This window comes from Pogona vitticeps, chromosome 6 (genome assembly GCF_051106095.1).
Source record: "Pogona vitticeps strain Pit_001003342236 chromosome 6, PviZW2.1, whole genome shotgun sequence".
In the NCBI taxonomy this organism is placed as follows: Eukaryota; Metazoa; Chordata; class Lepidosauria; order Squamata; family Agamidae; genus Pogona; species Pogona vitticeps.
Window position 1 is genome coordinate 44,865,864 of NC_135788.1, and position 26,135 is coordinate 44,891,998.

A 26,135-nucleotide genomic window follows, 5' to 3' on the forward strand; every position below is an offset into this window, starting at 1 on the left:
TAATGTCAAGTGGGGCGTTTTCATCAGTCTATATGCTTTTTGATTTTGTCACAATAAGGACAAAGGGTTGAATCCACTCTACTATGGAGGAAGGCTGGATTCAGCCCTTTATCCTTGCTGTGTTTGCTACCCAAATAGTTGCCTTTTGGTGACAATTTGCATAGAGGAAAGGCCTTTAGCTGAAACCAATGAGCTATGAACATTACAGGGTGTGTTGTCTAGATTGGGACCAAAGCAGAAAGCAAAAGATTAAAGTTTCCCTGCACCACACAGTCTGAATTGATTCCCTCACATTACTTTTGAATAAGAATCAATAAAGCTTCATGATATGTGTTAAAGGTAATTTGTTGTTTGACTCTGAGAAACTCCATTGTGAGTGAGGAGCTACCAGTGTGCCATCCTCCAAGACACCCATCATTGAGGAAGACCACGGCTGCATAGAGGGGGTGTTGGTAGAGATAGAGCAAGAGAAAAGAAAAAGGAAGGAAGGGTTAGAATTCTGCTTGTCCAATGACAAGGGGGAGGAGTTACATTTGATCATTTGGGAGGAGGTGTTAAAAGAGGGGGAAGTGCGCACGTTTTCAGGGTAACGGATGAGCTAAGACTGAAGAGGAAAGATCAGGCCGTGCAAACAGAGAATGAGTGTGAGCAGGAGAATGTATTGGGGTTGATGAAGGAGTTCCCTAACCTCCAGACAGGAGGAGGTTTGTTACCAGACCCGGCGGCCATCGGAGCGGTGAGAGAGAACCTTGAGCCGGTGGGATGGACAGTGGTCATTTATCCGTGCAACCAATGTGGGGGGGAGGAAGGTAATTCGTCCCAGTCCCTCTTTACTCCAGCAGCCGCGTGAGGGGGACTGGGTGAGGCACCCCTGCTGTGGCACGATTTGCATGGTGCAGAGCACACCGTTGAGGCCCATGACGGATCAAGAGCAGTTTGGACCACCCCCGATGTGAGGAGTGATTTAGTAACTCTAGATGTGAGGGTCTGTAGCTATAAGATTCTACCCGAGTTGAGTTTGATTGATCCTTTTGAAGCTATTGAGTTGGATGTATTAAAAAATAAAAGAGACTCTGTTAAAGTTTTAAACCAGCCTCCGTCTCTCTTTCCTGTGCATACTTGGGGATCGCCCACGACAGAAGAAGAACCCGATCACATCCACACATTCCAGTGGCTTATGGATGGAGCATACTAAACCAGACCAAACAAAGCAGAACAGCAACACTCAATTAATGAGGTTCTGGTATAAGCAACAGGTTGCAATTCATTCTTTAATATTTTGGTTCTTCTTTAATATTATCTTTTACTGTGAATTGTGATATAACAGTACTGCGCTCCTCACTTAATGACCAAGTTCTGTTCCTATGACCAGGTCGTTAAGCAAATTGGTCAATAAATGAGGAACAATAAACTATACAAGAGTGATAAATCACGTGCCATGGAGAAGGGGTGTGACGAAGACAAAAGCATGCATTTACAAGTGTCAGAAATCCAAGCGGTCGCTAAACAGGTAGATCATTAAGTACCTGTACTTTTGTTCTAACAAAATTATTTTCATTAAAAGTGAAATTTGTCTTCAAATCCCTACTGCACATAGAAGTTGGAATTCGAGGATCTATACCCAGCATAAAACAGTTCTGTTGCTTATAAAAATTGGATATAAATTAATGAATAAAGATAAGCAGCACTCTTGCTTTTGAAAGTATTTGCATAGTAACACTAAAAGGATTTGGGGTCTTTTGTTTTTGAACTTAGTCTCGTTTTTGCACATTTGTCTAAATCAGCAATATGGGTGTTGAATGAGCTCCTAGTGTGAATGTAATAGTTGCACTGACTGAAATTTGGATTCAGATTCAGATCTTCTTCTAAATATCCTCCTGTATTAAAAGCATTCACAAGTGACACAAAATTCATAGAACTAATTTAGTTGAGTTTAATGTATACAGACTGTGCTTCACATTCAAAAGGTCAGGTTCGATTTCTGCTTTCATTAGTGTGGTGAACAACAATACAGTCTTAACTAGCCAAGAGGTTTGGGTCCGATGCAATTTAGCTTCTCCTATTCTCTGTCCTGTTGTTGGATCTTCTGCTAGCTGATCTCAAGCAATCCAGCAGTTGCAATCCATTAGATCTGAAATGAGTCAGCACAAGGGCAGTTATGCCAACAAAAGAGGTTTCAACCCATTCCAAATCCACTACAAGTGGGATATCTTTGAGAAAGTTGCTGCCAATCAGAGTAGGCAATACTGAATGGAAAAATAATCTATCCAGTTAGAGGGAGGTTATCCTACAATGACCAAATATAGAGCCTGTTGGGAGTGAGATTTTGCTGGGAAACAAGGCAGTTCTAGTTTGCCAAATTTCTCAGGAGAAATATATTGTATTTTGTATTAGCAGAAGCTACTGTGGCAGGTTCTAGGGGAGGCAGATATGGTATACAGGCCATGTGTAGTACTGTAGCATTCAGCCTAAGTAATGTGCTTTAAGTTATACATTATTCATGTTATATGTTAATGTGGTTAAGAGGCGGAGAAGAAAGAGATGTTAAAAGGCGGAGCCTGAGAGGAGAGAGAGTCAGAGAGGGTCTGAGTCTGGAATCAGAGAGAGAAAGATAGTTTGGGGGTCTGAGGAGTGATTAGTTAGAGTGTAACGTGATAATTAATATATAAGGTTAATATTGATGATTGATGAGTTTTGAAGAATGTGCTTATGAATTACTCCAGAAACATCTGTAATTAATAAACTTGTTCTGTTGAAATGTCAGTACTGGATGGACCTTCGTCTTTGCTAAGTAAAATAAGTTGATAAAGAGATCAACTGGTGGCAGCAAATCAGAGGGTGTGCTGAGGTACCTTGTGAGCTCTGTGTTTGGGGAAACAAGGAGGGGCCACGAGGGCAAACGCCACAAGTACATAACCCTGATCTAGAGAATACAGGAGGCACATTAGTTGTTTAATGAAGCTGATGCCTGTGAGAATGGAAAGGCTATGCCAAGTAAGCCCTATGCACGAGAAGCCTAAGATTATATGCACAGTCCCCCTTCACCTGATGAAAGACTTATCTTCTAATGGGAAGTATCCTCATGAGAGTAAAATTTGTTCCATCAGTTTAAGAAAACTTTCTGGTCTTATCTTTTGCTTTGCTTATGTTTTGTAGAGCTAGAAATTTAAAGATTTGGATTGTTGAATCTTTTGACAATTTAATGTGATTTTTATATACAGTGGTGCCTCGCTTAACGAGCGCACCGCATAACGACGAAATCGCATAGCGATCCATTTTTCGGATCGCTAATGCGATCGCTTAACGTTTTTCTTATAGGGCACAATTCACTTTGCGAAGACCGGTAAGCGTTTCACTTACCGATCTTCGCAAAACGAAGCCCGACGATCAGCTGTTCGGCGGCCAAAATGGCCACCGGAAGCCTGGAAATGGCCCAAGATGGCCGCACGCAGCGTTTTCGCGCCCTCGTTAAGCGGGGCGAGGGCGCGAAAATGGCTGCCGGCCATTACGAAGCTTCGCTGAACGGTGAGTATTTGGCCCATTTGGAACGCATTAAACCATGTTTAATGCGTTCCAATGGAAATCCCTGCCCCGTTCAATGATGCTTCAGCATAGCGAAGGTTAATCCGGAACGGATTAACCTCGCTATGCGAGGCACCACTGTATCTCATTTTGGTGTGCATAAATAATTCTAGCCAATAGTAAGCTAAGCACAACAAGAAGCTTAAGTCAACATGTTTTGTTTGTTTGTGTCTGTTGCAAGCCATTAAGAAAACTTGTTAGTCCAATAGTAAATATACAATACAGCTTTGCTACAGAGCTTTCAAAACAAAACAAAAAAACAGAACACTGGGGGTGCAAGATATCCACTGCTTATATTTTGTGAAGGTAAGAATTTATAGAAATTGTAGATCATATATGAGCTTAGGTCATCAACTAACGTGTAGAGTCAACAGGAAAAAAAGAGCATGCACTAGAGGCAATTTTTCTTTCTCACTTCATTGTAAGCACGTGAGGCCAATTTGGATTGTGATTCTCAGGCATGAGCAGTGGCCATGCATATCCCTCCCTACCACTGCTATATTAGGCAGGACCAAATGTGGAGAGAAAGAACTACCCACATCTTACAATGGATGGAATCCCAGGAGAGTTTAGCTCCTGGCCACATGGAGAACTGGGTTACTTGGAAGTAAGTTATTTAATAGGCTGTGGACTGGAGTTGCAGAATCAAGGTGAACCTTAGGAAAAGAGGGTCCTTCACAAGTATGGGGGAGGGAACATCTTACCTATGTGAGTGTACTCTTTGCCAGTTAAAGTCTACCATTTGATGTCAACTGCCTCATATGCTTTTGATGTTGCCAGTTATTGGGTAAAATTATCTCATATAGTTTTCAGTTGTACTCTGGTGCTTCTGACTTGAACAAAGAAAGAAAATCACCAGTTGCTTCTTAAATTGTTCCCCTTCTGTGTTTGAACAGAGCTTCAAAAACTTGCCCAGAATCCACAGTCAGCTTGGCCAGTGTCCATGAAGGCTGAGGGTTCCAGGATATGCAGTCTTAAAATAGATATGGATTATGAGTGATTTTCCAAGCTATGGGACAGGGGGGAAAATGACAACCTTGACTGATGTTACTGGAGATTTTTTACCCCTAATTTTAACCTATGTGTGTTTAAGGAAGAAGATAGTATGGGGAAATGGTTTAAGGCTTCTGTACCCATGGGCAGTAGTTTTGATTGAGAGGGAGTTCACTCATCCTTTCTTTGGAGTGAGAAATAAAATATGAAAAAACTAGATTTTGCATATTTAATGGAGTGCAGTGTTTAGCTCCTGGACTTCAGCTTAGCGAAGTAATGCAGGTATCAATGATATCTTCTATGCAGTAATAACAACATGATAGTTCATTGTTTATTCTCTTGATTGTGCTTACTTTTAGAATAAGTTTATTTATTTATGGGAATGTGTGTCTTGCAGCATCAGATCTCTGTCTGAACCCCAAGTCAAATGAACTGCAAGAATGCCATTTTATACTTCAGTAGACTGTTGCCAATGAGCAAACCATCAGTTGGTGTAAAAGCTGCAAATGTTGATCGAATAAAATGGATGCTTCCCCCCTTCTATTGCATCATAAACATATGATGTAAGTATACATGACACACTACTTTTATTTGTTTATAATATTCATTTTATTTATTTATTTAAAATATTTTTATCTTTTCTTTCTTCTTACAAGGACTCATATTCAGTAGATCTTCGCTCTCCTCAAAGTCTTATCTAGAAGTAGCCATGTTTCTGAGCATGCTAGAAAACTCTCTCTCTCTCTCTCTCTGTGTGTGTGTGTGTGTGTGTGTGAGAGAGAGAGTGTGTATCAAAATACACTTCAGGAAATGGATTTTGATCCACAAAAGATCCATAGAAACAAATTTATTATTCTTTATGGCGAGACTGTATTTTGTCCTCTCCCCATCTTTTTGGTCAAAGCCTTATGTGCCTGTTGCAGCTGATGCTTTTTGTTATGTTTCACTGAATGGCATTGAGTGTGTAAATCATATTAGGATGAAACAGAACACTGGACTGGGAAGGCTGGAGGTTGATATATGGGTGGGAGTATGTAGAATAATTGCCATTATGAATTTAAATCAATACTTTGTAAGTGGAAGAAGAAAAAATCTTTAGCAAAGATCTTTTAAATGAGCTGTCAGATTCTTCATCTAATATCTTCAGTGTTACTGTGCTTATACAAAGGTTTGTTTCTTTTCTACACTTCAGACTTTAAACATTTGAAATAAGAACAAATTTAAGTTGAGGAGAAAAGTGTGTGGCATGTTAAGCATATTTACCTGAGCGAGTGTTCTTAGGGTTGTTCCTTACACCAGAATTCTAAATATCCCTACTCAAAAGTAAGCCTCGTTGGTCCAAATCTATTTTTTAGAACAGATACATTGAATTAAAGATGTTTACATAAGTGCTGACTCACCACTCAACAACAGATTCAATTAATTTAATTAAGACTGGCAATTTGATTTAGGTGACTGAGTTCAGAAAAACCTAAGTGTGTGTACTTGTATGATCAGCAGTAACAATCTGTCACAGATTACTACAAATACCATCTCCATCTGCAACTCTTGGAAAATTCTGTTTAAAATTTATAAGGGCCCAACCCTTGGATCTCTATCCTTCAGGATCAAGAGAAAGAGGAGAGCTTTTTTTCTTATGTCCAAATGGAATGCCCCAAGTTTGATATTTTCTTGATAAATCAGCAGTGCAGATCATGTGAGCCCTGTCTCAGTAATTCACCTCTTGTGTGATAAGAGGCAGAATCAGTCAGAAATCAGTATAGTGTCAGGCCTGTGATTATTCTTGTGGATATTCTACATTTGGAGGGGTGGGAGATGTAACTTTGCTAGTGGCAGTCAAGACTGCTTTGGGGATGAACTGTGGAGATGTTGAAAAAGAACGCAAAAGAGAAGATGTAGAGGAGACATGTAAACTGTTTGGAAAGCATTTGATAATTTTTGTAGTTAAAATATTCCACTGTGGTCCCTTGTTGACTATTGACACTTTGGAATATACAGTAATACTATGAATTTCCAAAACACAGTAGATTTATTCACATATTCATGAAATTAATATTCAATGTTTTCCTCCATCACTGTTATTTAATCTCTGCCCACCCACTCCCAAAATAAAGAGATGGACACAGGTGTTGGAGTTAACTAGGGCCACACTTTATTGCTTTTAACCTCCAATCACTCTCATCCTGCAGAGGGGCCTGGATGTCATGTGAATCCCTGGGGCAGGCTCTAGGGGTATCTCTTACCCCCTCTCCAATCCTAAGCGGGTGAGTCCCAAGCCCCTGGTCAGAGCTGTCCCCTGAACAGCTCATACACAGCTGGCCACAGACTGGGAAGAAAAACCTCCCTATCTGCCATCCATCCAATTATCTAGAACTAAGCCATGCAATGGAGGGACGTGGTGGCGCTGCTGGTTAAACCGCAGAAGCCTCTGTGCTGCAAGGTCAGAAGACCTGCAGTCGTAAGATCAAATCCACGCCACGGAGTGAGCCCCAGTTGCTTGTCCCAGCTCCTGCCAACCTAGCAGTTCAAAAGCATGCAAATGCAAGTACATAAATAGGTACCACCACAGTGGGAAGGTAATGACGTTCCGTGTCTAGTTGCGCTGGCTGGTGACCACGGAAGATTGTCTTCAGACAAACGCTAGCTCTATGGGTTGAAAACGGAGATGAGCACTGCCCCCTAGAGTCGGACACGACTGGACAAATTGTCAAGGGGGGAACCTTTACCTTTACCTAAGATATGCAATGGATGGGGCTATACCTTATTCACCCCTCATCCCAGCAAGTGAAACGCTAGATCCTGGTTGTTGTGATTCTGAGTGCAGTAGGTCCCCATGTGCTTTTGGGGAGCTCACTGAAACTCACCTTCTCTTCTGCACTACCTGAGAGTTTGACCTATTTAAACGTGACTCAAACCTAGAATAGCCCTCATGGGTAAACAATATGGGATATGCAAAAATACATCCACCCACCTTTTATATGCCAATCAGGTGAGACGGACCCAAAATTCCTATCTGGCCCCAAAGTGACCAGCTCAGCCACACTGGACCCAAGGCAGGCAGGTTAACTCAAAGGGAAAAGGGCTGGTTGGGGGCAGAAGGATCTTATAATCACACCAACATCCAGCCCCAGCACAACCTTGTGGGAAGTGCCAGTTGGTGCCTCTACCTGCCTATATCAGATCAAGAGACGTGGGAAAAATAGTTTCAAGCCAGCATATGAATCCACGTAGGCAGAGGTATACATTGCCCACCAGCTCCAGAAATACAGAGATGGACTCAAGTGTTGGAGTTAACTAGGAACACACACAACTGATTTTAGCCCCTCTATTGAGGGGTGGGTTCTGGGGACATGTTATAAATGGTGTGAGGAATTGGTTAGGGCTGTCGGGCATGTAGGGCATGGAAGGGATGAGGGGAGTGCAAAATGGGATGCCTTGTTGTTAGCCATGCTTTCTAAGGCCCACTTGACTTCACTCTCCAGGATGTCTGGCTCAAGGTCAGCAACCACACTATCTGGGTTGTCTCGATTTACGACCATAATCCATTCTAGAAGATGTGCATAACTTGAAATGATCATAAGTTGAAGTACCATTTCCCATAGGAATACATAAAAACCCCATTAATCCGTTCCAGCCGAAAAAAATACCTAAAAATAAAAAAAAAATTAAAGAGCTATAGACAAAACAGGAAGCAATCCTGTCTTTGATACTTTCTACAGCTGATACTTTCTCAGCCATTCAGGTTCATAGTTTGTAGAGATGTACTTTATCTCTACAAACTATGAACCTGAATGGCTGAGAAAGTCCACGGTTAAGCCTGGATGAAAGGTAAATGCAAGTAATTTTGAAAAGTCAAGGTCTCTCTAACTCACTCTGCTCCCAATGGCTGTTGAGGCAGGAAAGCAGCAAGTGGGCAAAGACCAACTGTCAAGAATTTAGAGCACTTGTTGCTCCAGCAATCATGTGACCTCAGAGGTCATGTGACATCTTCTCTAATTATGTCCTCAGCAGTATGTCAGTAGTTATTTAAATGTGTCTCACACTCTTAAGCCCAACCAGGCTGCTTGCATGAGTGAAATAAAAGTCTTGTCCTGTGGATCATAAATACTTCTGCATGGGCTGCTGTTGGGCTGTTTTGTTTTTGTTTTTCTTATAAGCTCATAAATGAGTATCCATTAACTATCTTAGTTAATGATGTGGAGCTATTTACCTACTCCTTTTTAGGTCAAGAATCAAGAATGGAATACTAGAAGATGTTGAAGAACTAATTGCCATTCAAAGCACTATTTATGTTACAGAACCCTGGTCCAAATTTAGAAAATGTTAGCACTAAAATAAATCTTTCTTTTTCTCGTCCTGACTTAGGGCACAATCCTAACTAGCCAGGCTGGCCTTAGGCTGGCTGAACCAGACTCTCACAATTAAGAGGGATATGCCTGTTAAAGGTACAGTGTGCTATTTCCCCCAAATGCAAGTCCTTTCTGCAGCTGCCATGAAAACCATTTCAACACCAGTTTGTGCTGTAGAAAGCTAAGCCCTTCCTAGTACATCTGGTGCAGTCAGAGTGCTCCCATGACATCTGTCTTTCATTTAAACATCCACCCACCCCACTGTCTGGGAGAACCACAGGAGGCAGCCAAAAAAACTTCTGTTTATTGATCTATAGGATGGCCTCACATTACTCCCTCTTCCCCCTGCCCTAGCTCATGATTAGTGGCAAGGTTAGTGACTAGAGCTGTGTGAAGTTATACTTCAGGCAAGAATTCTTAGGCTGTGCTTTCCAGGGATCCTATAGTCTCTTGTCCATCTGACACAACTCTACACAATTTTATACAACTCTACACAGTTCAAGGCCTGGCGCTTTCACTGTCCATTTCCCTGCTCTCCTTCCTGGTTGGGTAATGTTGAGTTTGCACTTGAACTCTCCCTTCTGTTTTTACTTATGATTGGGCAGCTTGGGTCCCTTCTACAATACAGTGGTGCCTCGCTTAATGGGCGCTCCGTTTAGCGACGAAACTGCATAGCGATGAACTTTTTGCGGTCGCAAAAGCGATTGCATTGTGATGTTTCCTATGCGTTTTTTCGCTTTGCGATGATTGGTTCCCTGTTTCGCTTACCGATCATCGCAAAGCGATTTTTAACAGCTGATCGGCGGTTCCAAAATGGCCACCGGGTAAAAAAATGGCCGCCCGCTGTGTTTTCACGCCAATTCCTCGCTTTAGAGGCAACGAAAATGGCTGCTGTATGGAGGATCTTCGCTTTAAGGTCAGTTTTTTGCCAATAGGAACACATTAAACAGGTTTTAATGCATTTCTATGGGCTTTTAAAAATCGCATAGCGACAAAATCGCCTAGCAGCGATTTTTGCTGCACAGATTAACATCGCTATGCGAGGTACCACTGTCCTAAATTTGTGGCTTATGATTGGAGGGCCAGCTTGGATCCCTACCACTGTCAATCTACCTGCCCCTTACCTCCTGGTTCATGATGGGGGGCCAATTTGAATCCCTCCTACCCTCACTTTTTGGCTCATGATTGGTGGGGTCAGCTTGTATCCATTCCAGTGATATCTTGCCCACCCCCACCTCCTGACTGATGATTAGGGCACCAGCCTGTATCCATGCCAGTGTCTTCCCAGCCTCCTGAGCCTCATGAGTCATCCCATTCACACATCTCATGACTGGCAAACCATGCATTCCTTCCCACACTTCCCATCATTATCAATGAAAATAGGGTTTGTGTCCCTCCCTTTTTCCTGCAATATCCTTCCCTAGGAGCAGGGCCTTGAGCTACCTTGTCTAATAAAGAAACTTGACTCAGAGTTGTTATACATAGCATTTTATTGAGCAGGTATCTGTCCTCAGAAGCACCCTTGTATCTTAGACAATGAGTAGACAGACAGCAGAGAGACATGCACAAAGTGCTTTTGTGTACCTGTGCTACGGCTGATGCATAGCTGTCTGACCAGACCAGCTGCAGGACTCGGGCAGTTCAGTGGCTGCAGTCACACATGGTTGGGTGCTTTTGGAGTTGCACCTGTAGCACAGCTGGCTGTTGGTTCCAAATCTGGATCAAGGTGAGTGTACCTGCGACAACCATCCTTGACCCTCGTCAGGAATTCATTTGGGGATTCTGTGTTTTTTTTAAAAAAAACAATCCTATATACTCAGTGAAAGTTTCACAGCCTTTGGCACTCCTACTTTGAGGCCATGAATTACAGCATTTCTTGCTGCTTTCAGCAGGCGGGCCCCAGCAAGCTTATTAGGATTGGGATCAATAACTCGGGTTATGAGGGCTGCTGCTTCAGGCCAATCAACTGTTCCATTGCCATAGGCTATTTGTTGAACCCTATGAGTAGTATACCAGGCGTAGGTCTTAGCAAGAGCCTGCTTGCAAGAGGCTGCTCAGAAGAGTGGTGAGTAGTAATGATCCGTTGGATCAAGTCCAGGTACTTCTGAAGGGCCTCCGGATATGGTGGAAGATCTTGTTTCCAGTTAAATAAATCAGCAGTGGGGAATGGGGCCAGAACTAATTTATTTCCCATTGGAAGCTCCATTAAGGGGAGAAGTTTTGCCACAGGTTTAGGTGTAAAGCAATCTGGGGGCACTCCCTGTGTGGTTTGTTTAGAACGACTACATCTCGCTATATGAACATATCATTAGGGTTTTTTTGGGGGGGTTATTTTTGTCCCATTGTCAGGTTAGTTCAGCTAAATCTTGACACACCCCCCCAAGAGTCCTACAAAACTTCGTAGGCCTTCCAAGAAAAGAAATGAGCCACCATGCTTAGTCACAACTGTCATTTATCCCAATAAAGGGTTAATTCCAGAATGAAAACCAAACAATCATAAATGATCATATCAAAATTCACCTGAGTATCAAAGTGTAAGTCTCTTCATTGTTGCACTAATTCCAGGCAGCATCAACTTGTCTAATTTTACAAGCTTTATTTATCTACATTGCTTCTATCTTCCATATGCACAAAATACTTCATAGTTGTAAAATCCAAAAAATCTAAGCATTATGAAGAAAACATGGCAGAACGTAAACTATATTTGAATATAAATTGCAGGAGCATATGTTCTAAGGGTAAAACAAGAACAATAAGAATGTTTCAATTACATTCTGCAAATGCAAGAGCTTAATACGTAGACTAAAAAGGCACATTTGAAAATGAAAATACAGCTCTTAAAATATTAAAGTTCTTAAGAATAAAAATATATAAAATAAAAAGCATTTCTTATCCTCTAAGCATATTATTACACACACACACCACCACCACCACCACCACTTTCCAACTGCTCACCTGTCTGCCAGTTAAAATCTATGGAGAAAATACATGATTTCTTTATCTTTTCTCTGTGCTGCTTTATTATCTTTTCCTCCCCTCTAATGACACTTGTCTGGCATCGTTTTTGCTCCTTAATTTGACTGTCCATTCTGAATTATATAAACCTTTATCTCTCCTTCATCAAACATAAATAACTTATGTTTGTGCATTTAGGTTTTATGATAGCATGAAACCACTGTATGTGCTACCATTATGTCAAATCCCATAGACAAATTCCTGGCTAACGAACAAAATTTTTGGCATTCATCTATGTTGCGACTATTTTTGGCACTTTAGGAGATTTCTGTTTTTGCTAGTCTACATCTTATGGATTTACGTTTTCCAAAATACTATGGCACTATAAAATTATACAATACCCCATTTTTATTCATTCACCTGCTATTTGCAATAATCTCATCTTTATGTTTACAAATCATAAACAAAACATTCATTCATCAGGATTGTTTATAATTCATTGACCTTGCTGGCTAATTATTTTGCAATGACTTATGTACACAATTGTCAAGATGCAAGCTTTAAAAGTACTTTTGTTTTAGGGCAAATTTTCCTACACCTCTTTTAATTTTTTTAACTTTAACACACAAGGTTTCAAATGTTCACACCATTACAGCATGCTGGGTGAAGGCTTATGAAGGGGTTCTCTTGGTGGAACTTCCCAGGCTGTGGAAAGTCTCAGTTTTGCTTCTGGAAGTAGACAAAGGCATTTTTATGTACAGTGAGGCCTCGACTTACGAACGTCCCTGCTTACGAAAATTTCAAATTACAAAACGCTCCGGCTGCAAACTTTTGCTTCTACTTGCTGCTGGAGCATCGACCTATGGAAGAAAAAAGGCAGAGGAAAAGGGCGGGAAATTTAAATTTACTAACTGTTGGTGCTCAACAGGCTGCTTCTTGGCCCCAATGGTCAGGAAAAGGGAGGCTCAGGCTTCCAACACTGCCCCAACCGCCACGCTGGGTGCTGGTGCTCTGGAAGCCCGTGAAGCTGGTACCCAGTGTGGCGGTTGGGGTGGCTTTGGGAGGTCGGGAAGCTGATACAGTGGGGACAGGAAGCAGAGGGCAGCCAGACAGGAGGCAGAGGGCAGTGGGGATGGCTTTGGAAGCCCAGGAAGCAGGGATTCCAAAGCTGTCCCGGCTGCCCTCTGCCTCCCATTCCCGCTGCCACCGAGGCAGCAGGAATGGGAGGCGGAGGGCAGCAGGAGCGGCTTTTATTTTTTTGGTGATTTTTTTCCTTTGGCCGAAAAGGATTAAATGGTTTTCAATGAATTCCTATGGGAAATGGTGCTTCGACTTATAAAATTTTTGAGTTACGTCCACCTTTCCAATATGGATTAATTTCATAAGTCGAGGCACCACTGTATAAGGTTTTTGGCCAACTGATAAAGAAGGGCTTATAAATAGTGGATGTTGTACTTTTTGATGTTGTTGTTCCTGCTGCTGTTTAAGAATTTAAAAATCATAAAATATAGTGCTTATTTTAATATGATTATCAATTAAATATTTGTCACGTTCAAATTAAATATTTGTTTTTGACCAAGAATTTTTTTATTGTAAGCCAAATCAGAACCAAGCATGCAGGTGTGAGAGTTTAATGACCCTCATCCTTTTCTAGTTTGATTTCAAAATCCCCCATCCTAATGCGTGGGTTGATAAAAGGAAAAGCCTTTTGTAGCAATGGAGTTTTTTCCTTCCTTTCGTAACGTCCACTTGGAGGAGAGTTGAATTTCTAAATAAAAAACAAATATAGCAAAGTTTAGAAGTCTGATTTCCTGTAGATCAGAAATGTGCATGCTTACTATAGAAAGGGACACAAAGGAGCACTGCATCTATTAACATAACATGTAGTTTTACCTAAACCACTTACTTATTTTAGTTTGAATCAGTGTGGTGCAGTGGTTAGAGCATTTGGGTAGGATTTGGGAGACCTGGATTTAAATCTCCGTTTGGCTGTGGAAACTCAATGGTGTGTACATGGCAATCTGAGGAAGCTGTTTTGCCTCTTGATCAGTGTCTGGAATCAGTACCATGTTTCCCCCAAAATAAGACAGGGTTTTATATTAATTTTTGCTCCAAAAATATATTAGGGCTTATTTTCAGGGGATTTTTTTTCATGTACAACAATCTACATTTATTTAAATACAGCCATTTCATCTTCTTCTGGTTGCTGCACAAGGGTGGAGGGCGGGGTTTCACTTAACCGGGGCTTATTTTTGGGATAGGGCTTTTATTATGAGCATCCTGAAAAATCATACTAGGGCTTATTTTCAGTTTAGGTCTTATTTTCGGGGAAACAGGGTAATAGACTGGATGAAGATGATTAAACTGAAATTTAACTCGGACAATATTTGCTCCTGGTTAATTGAAAGGCAGATCAAGGAATAGGAATGTAGCCTGTGCTGGATTGGGTTACACTCCCTCTGAAAACACAAGTGTGTAGCGTGAGATTGCTCCTGGATTTGTCTCTGATCCTGGATGCCCAGGTTTTGGGGGTGGCAAGGAGTGCCTTTGCACAATTAAAACTACTGTGCCACATACACCTTTTCCTGGAGAGGTCTGATCTGGTCACACTGACACATGACTTAGTTATATCCCTGCTGGATTACTTTAATGTATGCTGCATGGGGCTGCCTCTGGATTGTATCTGGAAACTTTGGTAGGTCCAAGACACGGGAGCCAGATAGCTAACTGGGGCTGGTTATAGGGATCACATAGCACCCTGTTACACCAGCTCCACTGACTGACAATCTGTTTCTGGGCACAATTCAAAGTTTTGGTTCTGACCAATAAAACCCTAAACGGTGTGGGTCCAAGCTATCTCAAGGACCACATTCTGCATTAGGAGCCTGCCTGGATGTTAAGATAATCAAAAAAGCCTTTCTCTCAGTCCCACCACCGTCACCAGAGCATTTGGTGCGGAGAGGACCTTTTCTGTTGCTGTTTGCAGACTTTGGCACTCCCCCCCATAAGAAGCCAGTGCCTTCTTTGCTGTCCTTCCACAAGCAGGTGAAGACCTTGCTCTTCAGGCAAGCTTTCCCTTAGTGACTGGCTGTCTGAGTGGGGTTTTTAAATGGATGGTCGTACTTTACAGTCTAGAATGTGTTTTGGTGTTTCTCTTGTTTACTGGCTTTTACTTTACTTTTACTTTAAACAGCAGTAATGGCGGTGGCGGCAACAGCAACAACAATGACAACGACAGTTACAAAAAAACGGTATTAGGAAGAGCATACATTCTGCCCTCCCGTCAGCGGCATAGGTGACTCCCTTTCTTTTGGAGGGACGACCCTTGCCACAAAGAGTGAGGTCCGCAGCTTGGGGATACATCTGGACCCGGCACTAACCATGGAAACCCAGGTGGCGTCCGTGGTCCGTTCTGCCTATTTTCATCTATGGCGGATTGCCCAGCTGCGGCCATATCTTGATCGGGGGGCCCTCACTACTCTAGTCCACACACTCGTAATCTCGAGACTAGACCATTGTAACGCACTCTACGTGGGGCTGCCTTTGAGGCTCTTGCGGAAACTCCAGATGGTCCAGAATGCAGCAGCCAGGCTTATTAGTGGGGTAAGAAAATATCAGCACATCTCCCCCACTCTGGCTGCGCTGCACTGGTTACCTATTCGTTTCCGCATTGACTTCAAAGTATTAATGATTACATATAAAGCCCTAAACGGTTTGGGACCTCAATATTTGGCAGATCGCCTCCTCCCACCCAGACCTACCCGAGTCACCCGACATAGCCAGCAGGGACGGCTGAGGGGACTGACGCCGAGCGAGGCCCGGAAGGAGAAAACAAGAAACCGGGCCTTCTCGGCAGTTGCCCCTCGGCTGTGGAACACACTTCCCACTGAAATTCGGCTGGCACCCTCGCTGGGTGTGTTCAAAAACCAACTAGAAACATGGTTATTCAGACAGGCCTTCCCCCCAGTCACCTAAGTTCCTTTCCCCTTTTTTCTGGTTCTTAATGTTGCCATCTTGGATAATATTAATTATAATAATTGCATTATGTTAGTTATTCTTCTATATTGTTTTAATGTGTTTTAATTTTTGTAAGCCGCCCCGAGTAGACCTTGTCTAGAGGGGCGGGGTAGAAATTGAATAAATAAATAAAAAATAAATAAATATTTAACAGATACTTAGGTTTTTGGTTAAAACTTGTATCTATAATATAATATCAGTTAATGTTTCTATAATTTTGATTGACTGTATCTGGTATTTTTTAATAATAATAATAATATAAATCATGTGCCATTATTGGATTACATACCTCTTGTTAGGGAAGCTGGAGGTACTATGCAAATTAGCAGGACAGATAGCAGTGAAGAGAATTCTCCAGAACCAAGTTTTGGGTTTTGCGACTTACTTCGGTTTGGTTAATTTTAATTCTGTTTAGTGGAAATTCCGTGAAAATTCAGTTCCAATTAACACATTATAAGAATTTGGTCTCCTTTCCCATTCCTTTATACCCTTAGAGCAGGGGTTTTAAACTCAATTTTCCTGGGGGCCACTGGAGGCAGAGTCTGGGTGAAGCTGGGCCGCATCAGATTTTCCGCCAAGCGGAGCAAGAGCCCGAGGAAGCCGCCCAGGAGTTTCCTTAGCCGACAGACAGGTGGGCTGGCTGGCAGGCTGCAGTTCTGGATGGAGGGTGCAAGAGGTGCTGTCTTGGGAGAGAGCCGGCGAGCGAGGCAAGGCTTTTTTTTTACTCTTGACAGCAGAAGATGTGTGGGCGCTTTGGGGGGGCAGGCAAGGTGAGGGCCACAAAGTATCATCTGGGGGGCCGCAAATGGCCCCCGGGCTGCATGTTTGAGACCCCTGCCTTAGAGGAAAAGAACTTGAGATTTTAAAAATTCATGCTTCCAGGCCAAGGGCTGTGAGTGTCTAGCTTGAAAAAATCTCACATTAACTGTATGTATTTTCAGCTATATTTGTGGTCCTGTATTAGGGTTGCTACTTTTGTTTTCCTTCAAGAAGCTTCTTGTTATAAATGATAAGCAGGTAGAGTGAGATCCTTCCTCCATGCTGGAAAGAACTTTTAAATTTACCCAGTAAAGAAAGGTGAGAATTTTATTGATCTTTTTTTTTCTTATGATGATTAGATTTTGCTGAAATGCTCAAGTTTCTTTGAGTGGCATTGTTCTCTGCATTGTACATCAAAACCAAAATATATATGTGGAAATATTTGTAGTGTAAGAGTAGAGAGGTGTAGCCAAATGTTTCCAGTCAAGAAGTATTTATAGGAGCCATCTTAGCACACATGCCGTGTTTCAGCCTAACATATGAATGAGGTGTTTGAAGTGCCTTGGAGAATAGGAACCATGTTCTGAAGCTGAAGCTGTCACTAGAAATTGTTTGAGTGATACATCTTAAAAAGCCTTTCCATTATTGTAAGTTCTTTCATGTTCCGAGTGCTCTCTCTGTTTGCATAGAAGGGTCATATAAAATGTCAAATATCGATATTGATGCTGCACTGAGTTTAACATGTTTAAAATTAATGTGCATTGAATGCTTTGCCCTCATGACATGTGCGGGAATATATGTGGTATATCAAAGAGGCTGTAGGAAATGGAAGCACCTATATTATATTATATTATATTATATTATATTATATTATATTATATTATATTATATTATATTATATTATATTATATTATATTATATTATATTATATTATATTGGTGTTTGACAGTGGTTCTTAACTGGAAGTGAGATTTCATGAGCCAGAAATGTGTTTGTTAACAAACAACATGTAAGGCATGTATTTTGGCCAGATGCTTGCATTCATTTTCGTTCTAGGGATTCTCTTGCTTCAGCAGCTCTTCCAGCTGAGTAAGAAATGATTTTTAGATGGTGTTATATGATACTTTACAAGATAACGGCAGGACAGCCACTGAGTATGTTGCTTGGAATATTCATTCATTAACAGTAACTTGGTTGTATTTACAGAGTTTGGTCAGTTGACTGCCAGTTTCGCCCAAAGGGTTGGTGGAAATCTTATAACATGAAGGAGGAAAAGATAAATTGAAAATCTATTAAACGAAAAACAGAGGTGTGTGAGAAAAATTTTCTTTGGACAGTCTCCTACTGCCAATCAAATTGTATGAATCTGACCCACAAAGCTTTTCATCAGGTCATGTTTATAGGCAATGATAGAAGGTTTTGGCAATCATTGTTAAATCGATCTGTTAAAATAGGAAGCCTGTTTACAGCTATGTACAGCCTCTGTGTAGATACACAGACTGAGCATGAGCTAGATTTCTACAAATACAATTAATTTTCAAAGTCTGTTTTATTAATTCAGGTGTTTGAAAATGCTTTATGTGTCTTGCAGCACTGTCATGTCTTTCATTCACAAAGACTGCAATTATAACACATTTACCTGGGAGAAAGTCCCATTGAGCTTAATAGGAGATGGGGCCAAATGGATGCGCACATCATTGCACCGCACTGTTTATGTACTGTACTAATGTGGCTGGTTACATGTGGCAATATAACACAATCTGCAATCCTCTGCACACATGTCAGGTACCAAGCATTATTATATACAGTGGGATATACTTCTAAATAAATGTGTAGTACTGTACTGTTAATACACAATTGCACCTACACACACTGTTATTATAGTGTGGCTACATATGCAGAAGTCTGTGCTTGGTAAACAGCAAGAAATGGCCAAGCTGAATATCAGCCAAACAGATGAAGCACTAGCATATTTATGTAGAAGACGTGTGCTAAATCTGAATATTTGAGATGCATGTAGATCTCATATTACTGGTTATATTCAAGAATCATTCTATGATAATGCACAGCAGGACTATTTAACTTGGTATTTCAACCTGAAAGCCTCAGTGACAGCTTCAGTATTTTTATGCAAATTGAAAATTTCAAGAGATTATAAAGTGAGTAATTTTTATTCCAAGTGTAATGATGAAGCTATATTTTTCTTTGACACATTGTCCAAATGTGCAACAGTGAATTCATCAACAGCCAATAATGGCTTTTCCATAGATTAAACTACAGAATTTCAGCAAATATTCGGCTGTCCAGCTCTGTCAATTACAAATCATCTGCTTTTCCTACTGGACTCAGTGAGAACCACTGAGAATCAAGACTTCCCGTATATGCCTAATCTATTCATTCATCTGCAGAAACTGCAGATTCTGGTTCTGGTCCATGCTGTGCTACCTGTATAATGTCTAGGATGATAATCTTATTCCTTATAGAAGAACCTGTTTTTTACCTCCTCACAACTGGATTGCCAAGATCTTGGATTTCAGGAAACATCTATGCACATTTTCCTTTCTACTCTTTTCCTGAGAAAGAAAAGAATACACAAAATGGTCTTTGTTCCCCAACAAGATAACCATGAACCAAGAGAAAAAATATCTCTTTCTTTGTGGACAGTTAAATCTGAAATTTACAAGTGGGGTTACCTCCTCATCTCACTGCATGAAGAGCCCCCACAGATGAAGATTGTTTTGCTTTTCAGATTTAACTCCCGCCACTATTGAGATCTAGGAGAGAAAGATTGAGGGTAGCCTGATGTCTCTGCTTATGGGCATGCTTGAATAGGGCTAGTGTAATGGCATTGTGCACATGGTGGATGAGGCATTGTTGGAAAGAGAGGGGGAAAAACATGGAGCTACAGCAGCTCCATGTGTCTCATAACCTATGGTTTCCCCTGAACTGGTAAGAAACGGTGTATTCAGTGTGAAAAATGGCTTAGGGCATAATAGCAAAGCTGTGTGACACTCTTTAAAACCAAGAGCAGTATAAACTGTGTTACTGGAAAATATCCTGCTCCATAGCAAACAGATAAGCATACTGTCATTGTGAAAGTAGCAGTCTAACTAGCTCAGTCTGCCATGGATGTGCTGCCTGGACCACTGAATCACAGGCTGTGCTAAATGTGATTAGGTGCTGTCACAATAAATTTAGTCCTCATCTGTTAGAGACTAAACCAGGTTAAAGGTCATGTAATGCTTTTATTTGATCTAATTGAAAATTATAGTCAATAAGAATAATTTAGAAACCTTACCTAAATGAGTGACTTTATTGAAAATAGTGGGTGCTTGTGCTATTCAAGGTATAGTAATTGCCATAAGCTATATGCCATGTGATCATAATAGGGGTCAGGACATTAATGAAGTGAGCAGTCCCACATTTGCAGTTGCCAGCAAACCAGGGCCTTTGAAGAATCTGTCGCAGGAACAACCGAATACGGATTTTACTGGCTCTTTCCCTTGTTCAATGCAGAAGATAAGAGTTGCTTCTAATTGTAATTAGATGCCTTTTTAAAACTGCAGCTATCAGAATCCCCTTCACTTCATGGCCAGTGGATTCTGGGAATAGTAGTACAAAGTGGTATTGCTTTCAATTTCTGACCATTCTTAATATTTCCACCCCACTTTTGTAATAAAATAAAATCAAAGCAGCTTTCTAAAAGATAAAACAAAATATACCCCATAAACACTAAAATTAAATATTCATTTTAATGTTGATAAACTTGATGATCCCCAGCTATTTTAGACCACAACTCCTATCCTCCTTCTGGCAGGGTTGATGGAAATGGTAATCATCAGATATATAGAATATCAGATTAGGGGAGAGTTGATTTAAACCTCATAATTTTTGAGATAGCAATATGAACAGATAGAAAATGAGGCTTCTGAAGCCAGGACAGGTAGTTTCATATATGGGCAGGTGATCTACATGATTATTTCAGGTTTGGAATTTGAAATTCAAGTTGCATTCAAGTAACACACCTCCTGTAAAAATAATAGGACCAAACCCCCACTATCCAGCTTTTCTGGAAGTTCTTTTGCCCCATAGGTGTGATTGGACTAGCTGCCTCCTCCTGTGTTGCGCTGAGGCACCTCTCTCTCAGTCTATGAGCTGTTATTGGTCCCAGATACTATTGCTGCTCACATCTCTTCATTAGAAACTGAGGAGGCTGTTAACTGCTGCTCAGAGAAACTAAGTTTGGGTCTTGAGGTCTCCATGGCTTCTCTTTGCTCCCACATGAATTGGAGGATATTGAGAACTGGAAGTCAAAAAAGTCCAAAGTCTGAGTTTATGCCATCATCTTGTTTTCATGTCCTACCCCTACCCCAATTTCTCCTTTTCTTAGTTTTAGTTGATTTATATGTTTAATTTGATTTTTATACTGTATTATGTTGTGATTTTTCTCAAAATGTTACATTGTGAACCATCCAGAGTGACCTTGTAGCCAAATGGGCAGTATAGAGAATGAATGAATGAATCAATCAATCTCTAGGAATTTTTATATTCATTTGGCCAAGGGCATCAAAACATCTAGGTCCATTGAATGTTTACAAGCCTACTCACCTTCACAAAATTGTATTTATTTATTTATTTAGATTTATACCCCACCCATTTAGTGAACATGCCACTTACTCTGGATGGCTTACAAAATATTATTTAAAACAATATAAAACATATTAAAAGAAAACAAACAAACCCTACTCCCCCATAAAATCACCTGTCTGGGATATGAAATTGCAGACAACCTGCCAGCATAATTTGACAAAAGGTGCTTCGGAAGGCCTGGGTAAAAATCCAGGTTTTAATTTGCTTGTGAAAGCTCAAGAGCAAACAAAAGAAATGTTTAAAATCCATGTCTGATTGTGCCTTAATTCCTGATGAATTATTTACTTTTTATTTATTCATTCTTATTAATACTGTGGATGGTTTCCCCCATAAACAGATTGAGATTTATAGTATGTAGCTGCTCAGGTTTTTTTTTCTCCAGCCTCATCGTTTAGTCGTTCAATCGTGTCCGACTCTTCGTGACCCCATGGACCAGAGCACGCCAGGCCCTCCTATCTTCCACTGCCTCCCAGAGTTGTGTCAAATTCATGTTGGTTGCTTCAGTGACACTGTCCAACCATCTCATCCTCTGTCGTCCCCTTCTCTTGCCTTCACACTTTCCTAACATCAAGGTCTTTTCCAAGGATTCTTTTCTTCTCATGAGATGGCCAAAGTATTGGAGCCTCAGCTTCAGGATCTGTCCTTCCAGTGAGCACTCAGGGTTGATTTCCTTCAGAACGGATAGGTTTGTTCTCCTTGCAGTCCAGGGGAATCTCAAGATCCTCCTCCAGCACCCCAGTTCAAAAGCATCAATTCTTCAGCGGTCAGCTTTCTTTATGGTCCAGCTCTCACTTCCATACAGTCACTACAGGAAAAAACATAGCTTTGACTATGCAGACTTTTGTTGGCAAGGTGATGTCTCTGCTTTTTAAGATGCTGTCAAGGTTTGTCATCGCTTTCCTCCCAAGAAGCAGGCATCTTTTAATTTCGGGGCTGCTGTCTCCATCTGCAGTGATCATGGAGCCCAAGAAAGTAAAATCTGTCACTGCCTCCATATCTTCCCCTTCTATTTCCCAGGAGGTGATGGGACCAGTGGCCATGATCTTAGTTTTTTTTTCCAGCCTACCTCACTGTTTTCATGATGGTTTCAATTCTGTCTGAGGACCACTCTTGCAAACTTAATGCTGGAGCACAGAGATATATGCTTATTTGTTGGAAAGATGTTAATTAGGAAATGTAGCCATTTTAATTGGAAGTATATAATGGGAAATATCCTGTATCTTCTGTGCCATACACCTCAAAAACATCACACTTCAGTGAGGAAGAACTAACATTAATCCTGCTGGACATATGCTGTTTTCAGGTTCAGAGCCACTGAATACCAGCATCTGGCAAGTAGTAAAACAGAATAGCTGTTGTCATGTCCTCAATGTCAAGTGTGAAAGAGGAAGACGATGGTTGGTTAAGCTATTGGCTGAAGAATTATACCAGGCTCCCAGTGCAGAGCCCACCAGAGCAAAGTGTGTCAACACACACAACCACCATCCTCTAAGTTTTTGGTACCTACTCTGTCACACTTGTGCAATGATGCAAAGAGCACACCAGATAGGAGGCCATGGAACACTAAAGAAGTGTCCAGAAGTCTGGCCCTTTAAGATCTCTATTTGAGTAAGGGGTTGGAACCTGAGGAAGGTAGGCTGGAGATAAATGCTCATAAGACATTAGGAGGCCTTCAGCCCATGTTGACTTGGAGATGTCTTGCCTGATAAGTGCTGAATAGGGACAAATCAGATATTGTCATCAAGTCCTACTTGTGGACTTTGTAGCGGCATCTGATCAGCCACTGGGGAAAACAGAATGCAGAACTTGAGTCCTGATCCAGCAAAGCTTTTCTGTTCTTGTTATCTCCTGTCACATACATACAGAATCTGCCTCTTTTTTGTTGCTAAGCCACCAATGAAAGGACTTAAAAGGAGAATGCTCACAATTTGTAAGTAAGGTGTTAAAATAACATTGTTACAGGTTAACGCTTGGGGGAAAAGCAGTGAGGCTTAATATTGTTACTTTAAAACATTTTACTTTCAATGACATTAATACTTCGATTTCTTAAAAAATAATGTTCACTTGTTACTTTTAATAGAGCCTTCTGGGAGAATCCTTTAGGGCCACCAATTATACATACAGTGGTGCCTCGCAAGACAAATTTAATTTGTTCCGTGGTTAATGTTGTCTTGCGAAAAATTCATCTTGTGACACGCGTTTTCCCATAGGAATGCATTGAAATCTAATTAGTGCATTCCTATGGGCAAAAAAAGTTGGAACAAAATCAAATTTGGTTTACAAATGGTTGATTAAGTGCTCTTTAAAGCCATACATATTGTGCAGATGATTTCAAAAATTTCAATTAAAAAACTTTAACTTTTTAAACATCATAGAAAAACATTTAAAATCAGCAAACATGAAGCAGGAACATCTGCCTTCACTGAAACTGAACAGAAACAGTCACTAACAGTCCTTGGGTTGTGCAAAACTCTTCAGAAAGTGCATTTTCAAGGCATGTAAACATACAGAAACCAACAGTACAGAAGCTTTTTACATTTCACATTTTAAAGTGAACAAGTGAGGTTGAAGTCTTCTAACAGAAAACATTCGTCTTGCAAAGCACGGCCATAGGAACATTTGTCTTGCGAGTCATCAACCCCATCGCCAAAACCATTTGTCTTGTGAGTTTTGCACCCTGCAAGGCATTCGTTTTGCGAAGCACGGCCATAGGAACATTCGTCTTGCAAGTCATCAACCCCATCACCAAAACCATTCGTCTTGCAAGTTTAGCACCCTGCGAGGCATTCGTCTTGCGAGGCACTACTGTATTTTGGTTTTTAATTTTGAAAGAACATACATTGGTCATGTACATTTTTTTGACAGTGACTAACAGTTACTGTTATTTTTACATAAAGTAAAAATGAGTGCATAATATTTTATAGAGATGTTTCCAAGTCCCCAGGAAAACTCATATTAAATGCGTGTGTGTGTACACTTTTAAGGCAACAAAGTACTCTTAAGTATTCTTTTATGGGCCTGAGCAGCATTCTCAGACTAGTACAAATATCTGTTCATACCCACCCATCAGGTACGGTGCTGCAACATTGAGATAATCAATTTGGTATACAGTGGTGCCTCAACTTACGACCATAATCCATTCCAGAAGATGCACATAACTCGAAATGGTTGTGAGTTGAAGCACCATTTCCAATTGAAATGCATTGGAACACGATTAATCCATTCCGGAAGGGGGGAAAAACCCAATAAAATAAAATAAAAATAAAACACTACAAACCCCATAGGACATTTTGCTGGGGCTGCAAATAATAATAATAAAAAATATTAAAAACAAGGGAGCAAGCCCTGAAGGCCCTGGGGCTTATAAAACAAACAAACAAACAAACAAAATAAACAACAGAGTAAGCCCTGAAGGTGCTGGGGGTTAAAACAAAAACCAAAAATAAACAATGGGACAAGTCCCATCAGAAGGTGCTGGGGCTGCAAAAAAAAAAAAAAAAAACACAAAAAACCACCAAGAAACAAAGCAACACAGCACAGAAACATAAACCCCCCAGCCCAAACCCGCACTGCAAAACACAGCCAGAACAGTTTTCAAAAAGCAGAAAGCAGCACCTTACCTTACCAGGCAGTCCCAAGCGTCCTCCGATGCACTCACTCTAACTGTTGGGGCAAAAGAAACAAAGATGCAGCCTCTTCGCCTACCAACAGTTAGCAAATTTGAATTTCCCACCTTTTTCCCCCTGCCTTTTTCCGGTTGCAATTCGAAGCTCCGGCTGCAAGTCGAAGCAAAATTTTGCGACCGGAGCTGGTCGTAACTCAAAATGGTCATATGTCGGGACGCTCGTAAGTTGAGGCACCACTGTACACAGAAATGCTTGTGACACATCATATGCCTCCTTTAGCTTACACTTGGTCTCTGCTGGGTGCTCTTCTTTCCAGTGAACAACAGAGTGGTTTAGGGTTGGTTTAATCCATGCTGCCTTCTGTCTTCCTCTCTGAGACATTGAATCTTCATTTGATCAGCTCTTTTCTGCTTGTCAGAAAGAATAACAAGAGCAATGCAAGGTTAGGGCCACTGTGAAAGAAATCTTGCTTCCTTTGCATTTGGACATGCAGGCATGTATGCGTACATGTGTACAAAAATACATATGCTTTTCTTTCCAATGTTTGAGTGTTGATACCTGTGAATCGCCCCTATGTGTCCCCAGGTTATTCCACTAGCCTGAGGCCCACCACGCGTTTCCCTCCTTTACGCTGTCACCAGTTAACCTCTGTCAACAACCTTTAATTAGAAAGATTGAGGTCCAAGCTGAGAGTAACATTGAACAAAACAGGTTTATTGGTTACAGATCTCATTAACAGGTTCTTCAAAGACTTAAAGTATTAATTAGTTTAATATTAACTTGTTTCACTCTTAACTCTCTTTAACTCTTAACTCTGCCACTCTAACTCTCACAGACAAACTTCTGCTTCAGACTCTCATCTCTGACTTCTCACGTCAGACTCTCTCATGATCTTCCTCTGACTGTCCTCTTCTGACTCGCTCCTCACTGCTCTTCTCTGACTCACCCATTCCTTCTGGTTTCCCTGGCTCTGCCTCCCAACAACTCTCATTGGTATATGCAAATAACCTACTACATGAGCCAAAGCAGGGTGATCGCTACAGTACCTTTTTCACAATTTCTGTCTCTGTGCCTCAAAATAACATTGATTCAAACTGAGTGCTATATAATAAACCCTGTATCTTATATTCCTAGCCTCTTTGAGCAGGAACTCAGCATTCAGTGAACTCCTGTAAGGTTACCCAGGGGAGACAAAATCCATCCT

General features: G+C 41.0%; 1 protein-coding gene and 1 long non-coding RNA gene across 6 annotated transcripts in view; both read left to right on the forward strand.

Annotated features, from left to right (window-relative positions):
- RBMS3 (RNA binding motif single stranded interacting protein 3) overlaps positions 1-26,135 on the forward strand; it is a 1,057,118-nt gene that overhangs the window by 11,933 nt on the left and 1,019,050 nt on the right. The window lies entirely within an intron of this gene.
- The window catches only part of LOC140708174 (uncharacterized), an 80,955-nt gene that overhangs the window by 10,530 nt on the left and 44,290 nt on the right, over positions 1-26,135 (forward strand). Inside the window, exon 1 of one of the 2 annotated variants that reach the window (XR_012088348.2) lies at positions 3,487-5,138. The exons of the other annotated variant lie outside the window; for it this stretch is intronic. This is a non-coding gene — a long non-coding RNA (uncharacterized LOC140708174). Of the gene's footprint in view, positions 1-3,486; positions 5,139-26,135 lie in introns of those variants that run through there. 2 annotated transcript variants of the gene reach the window in all.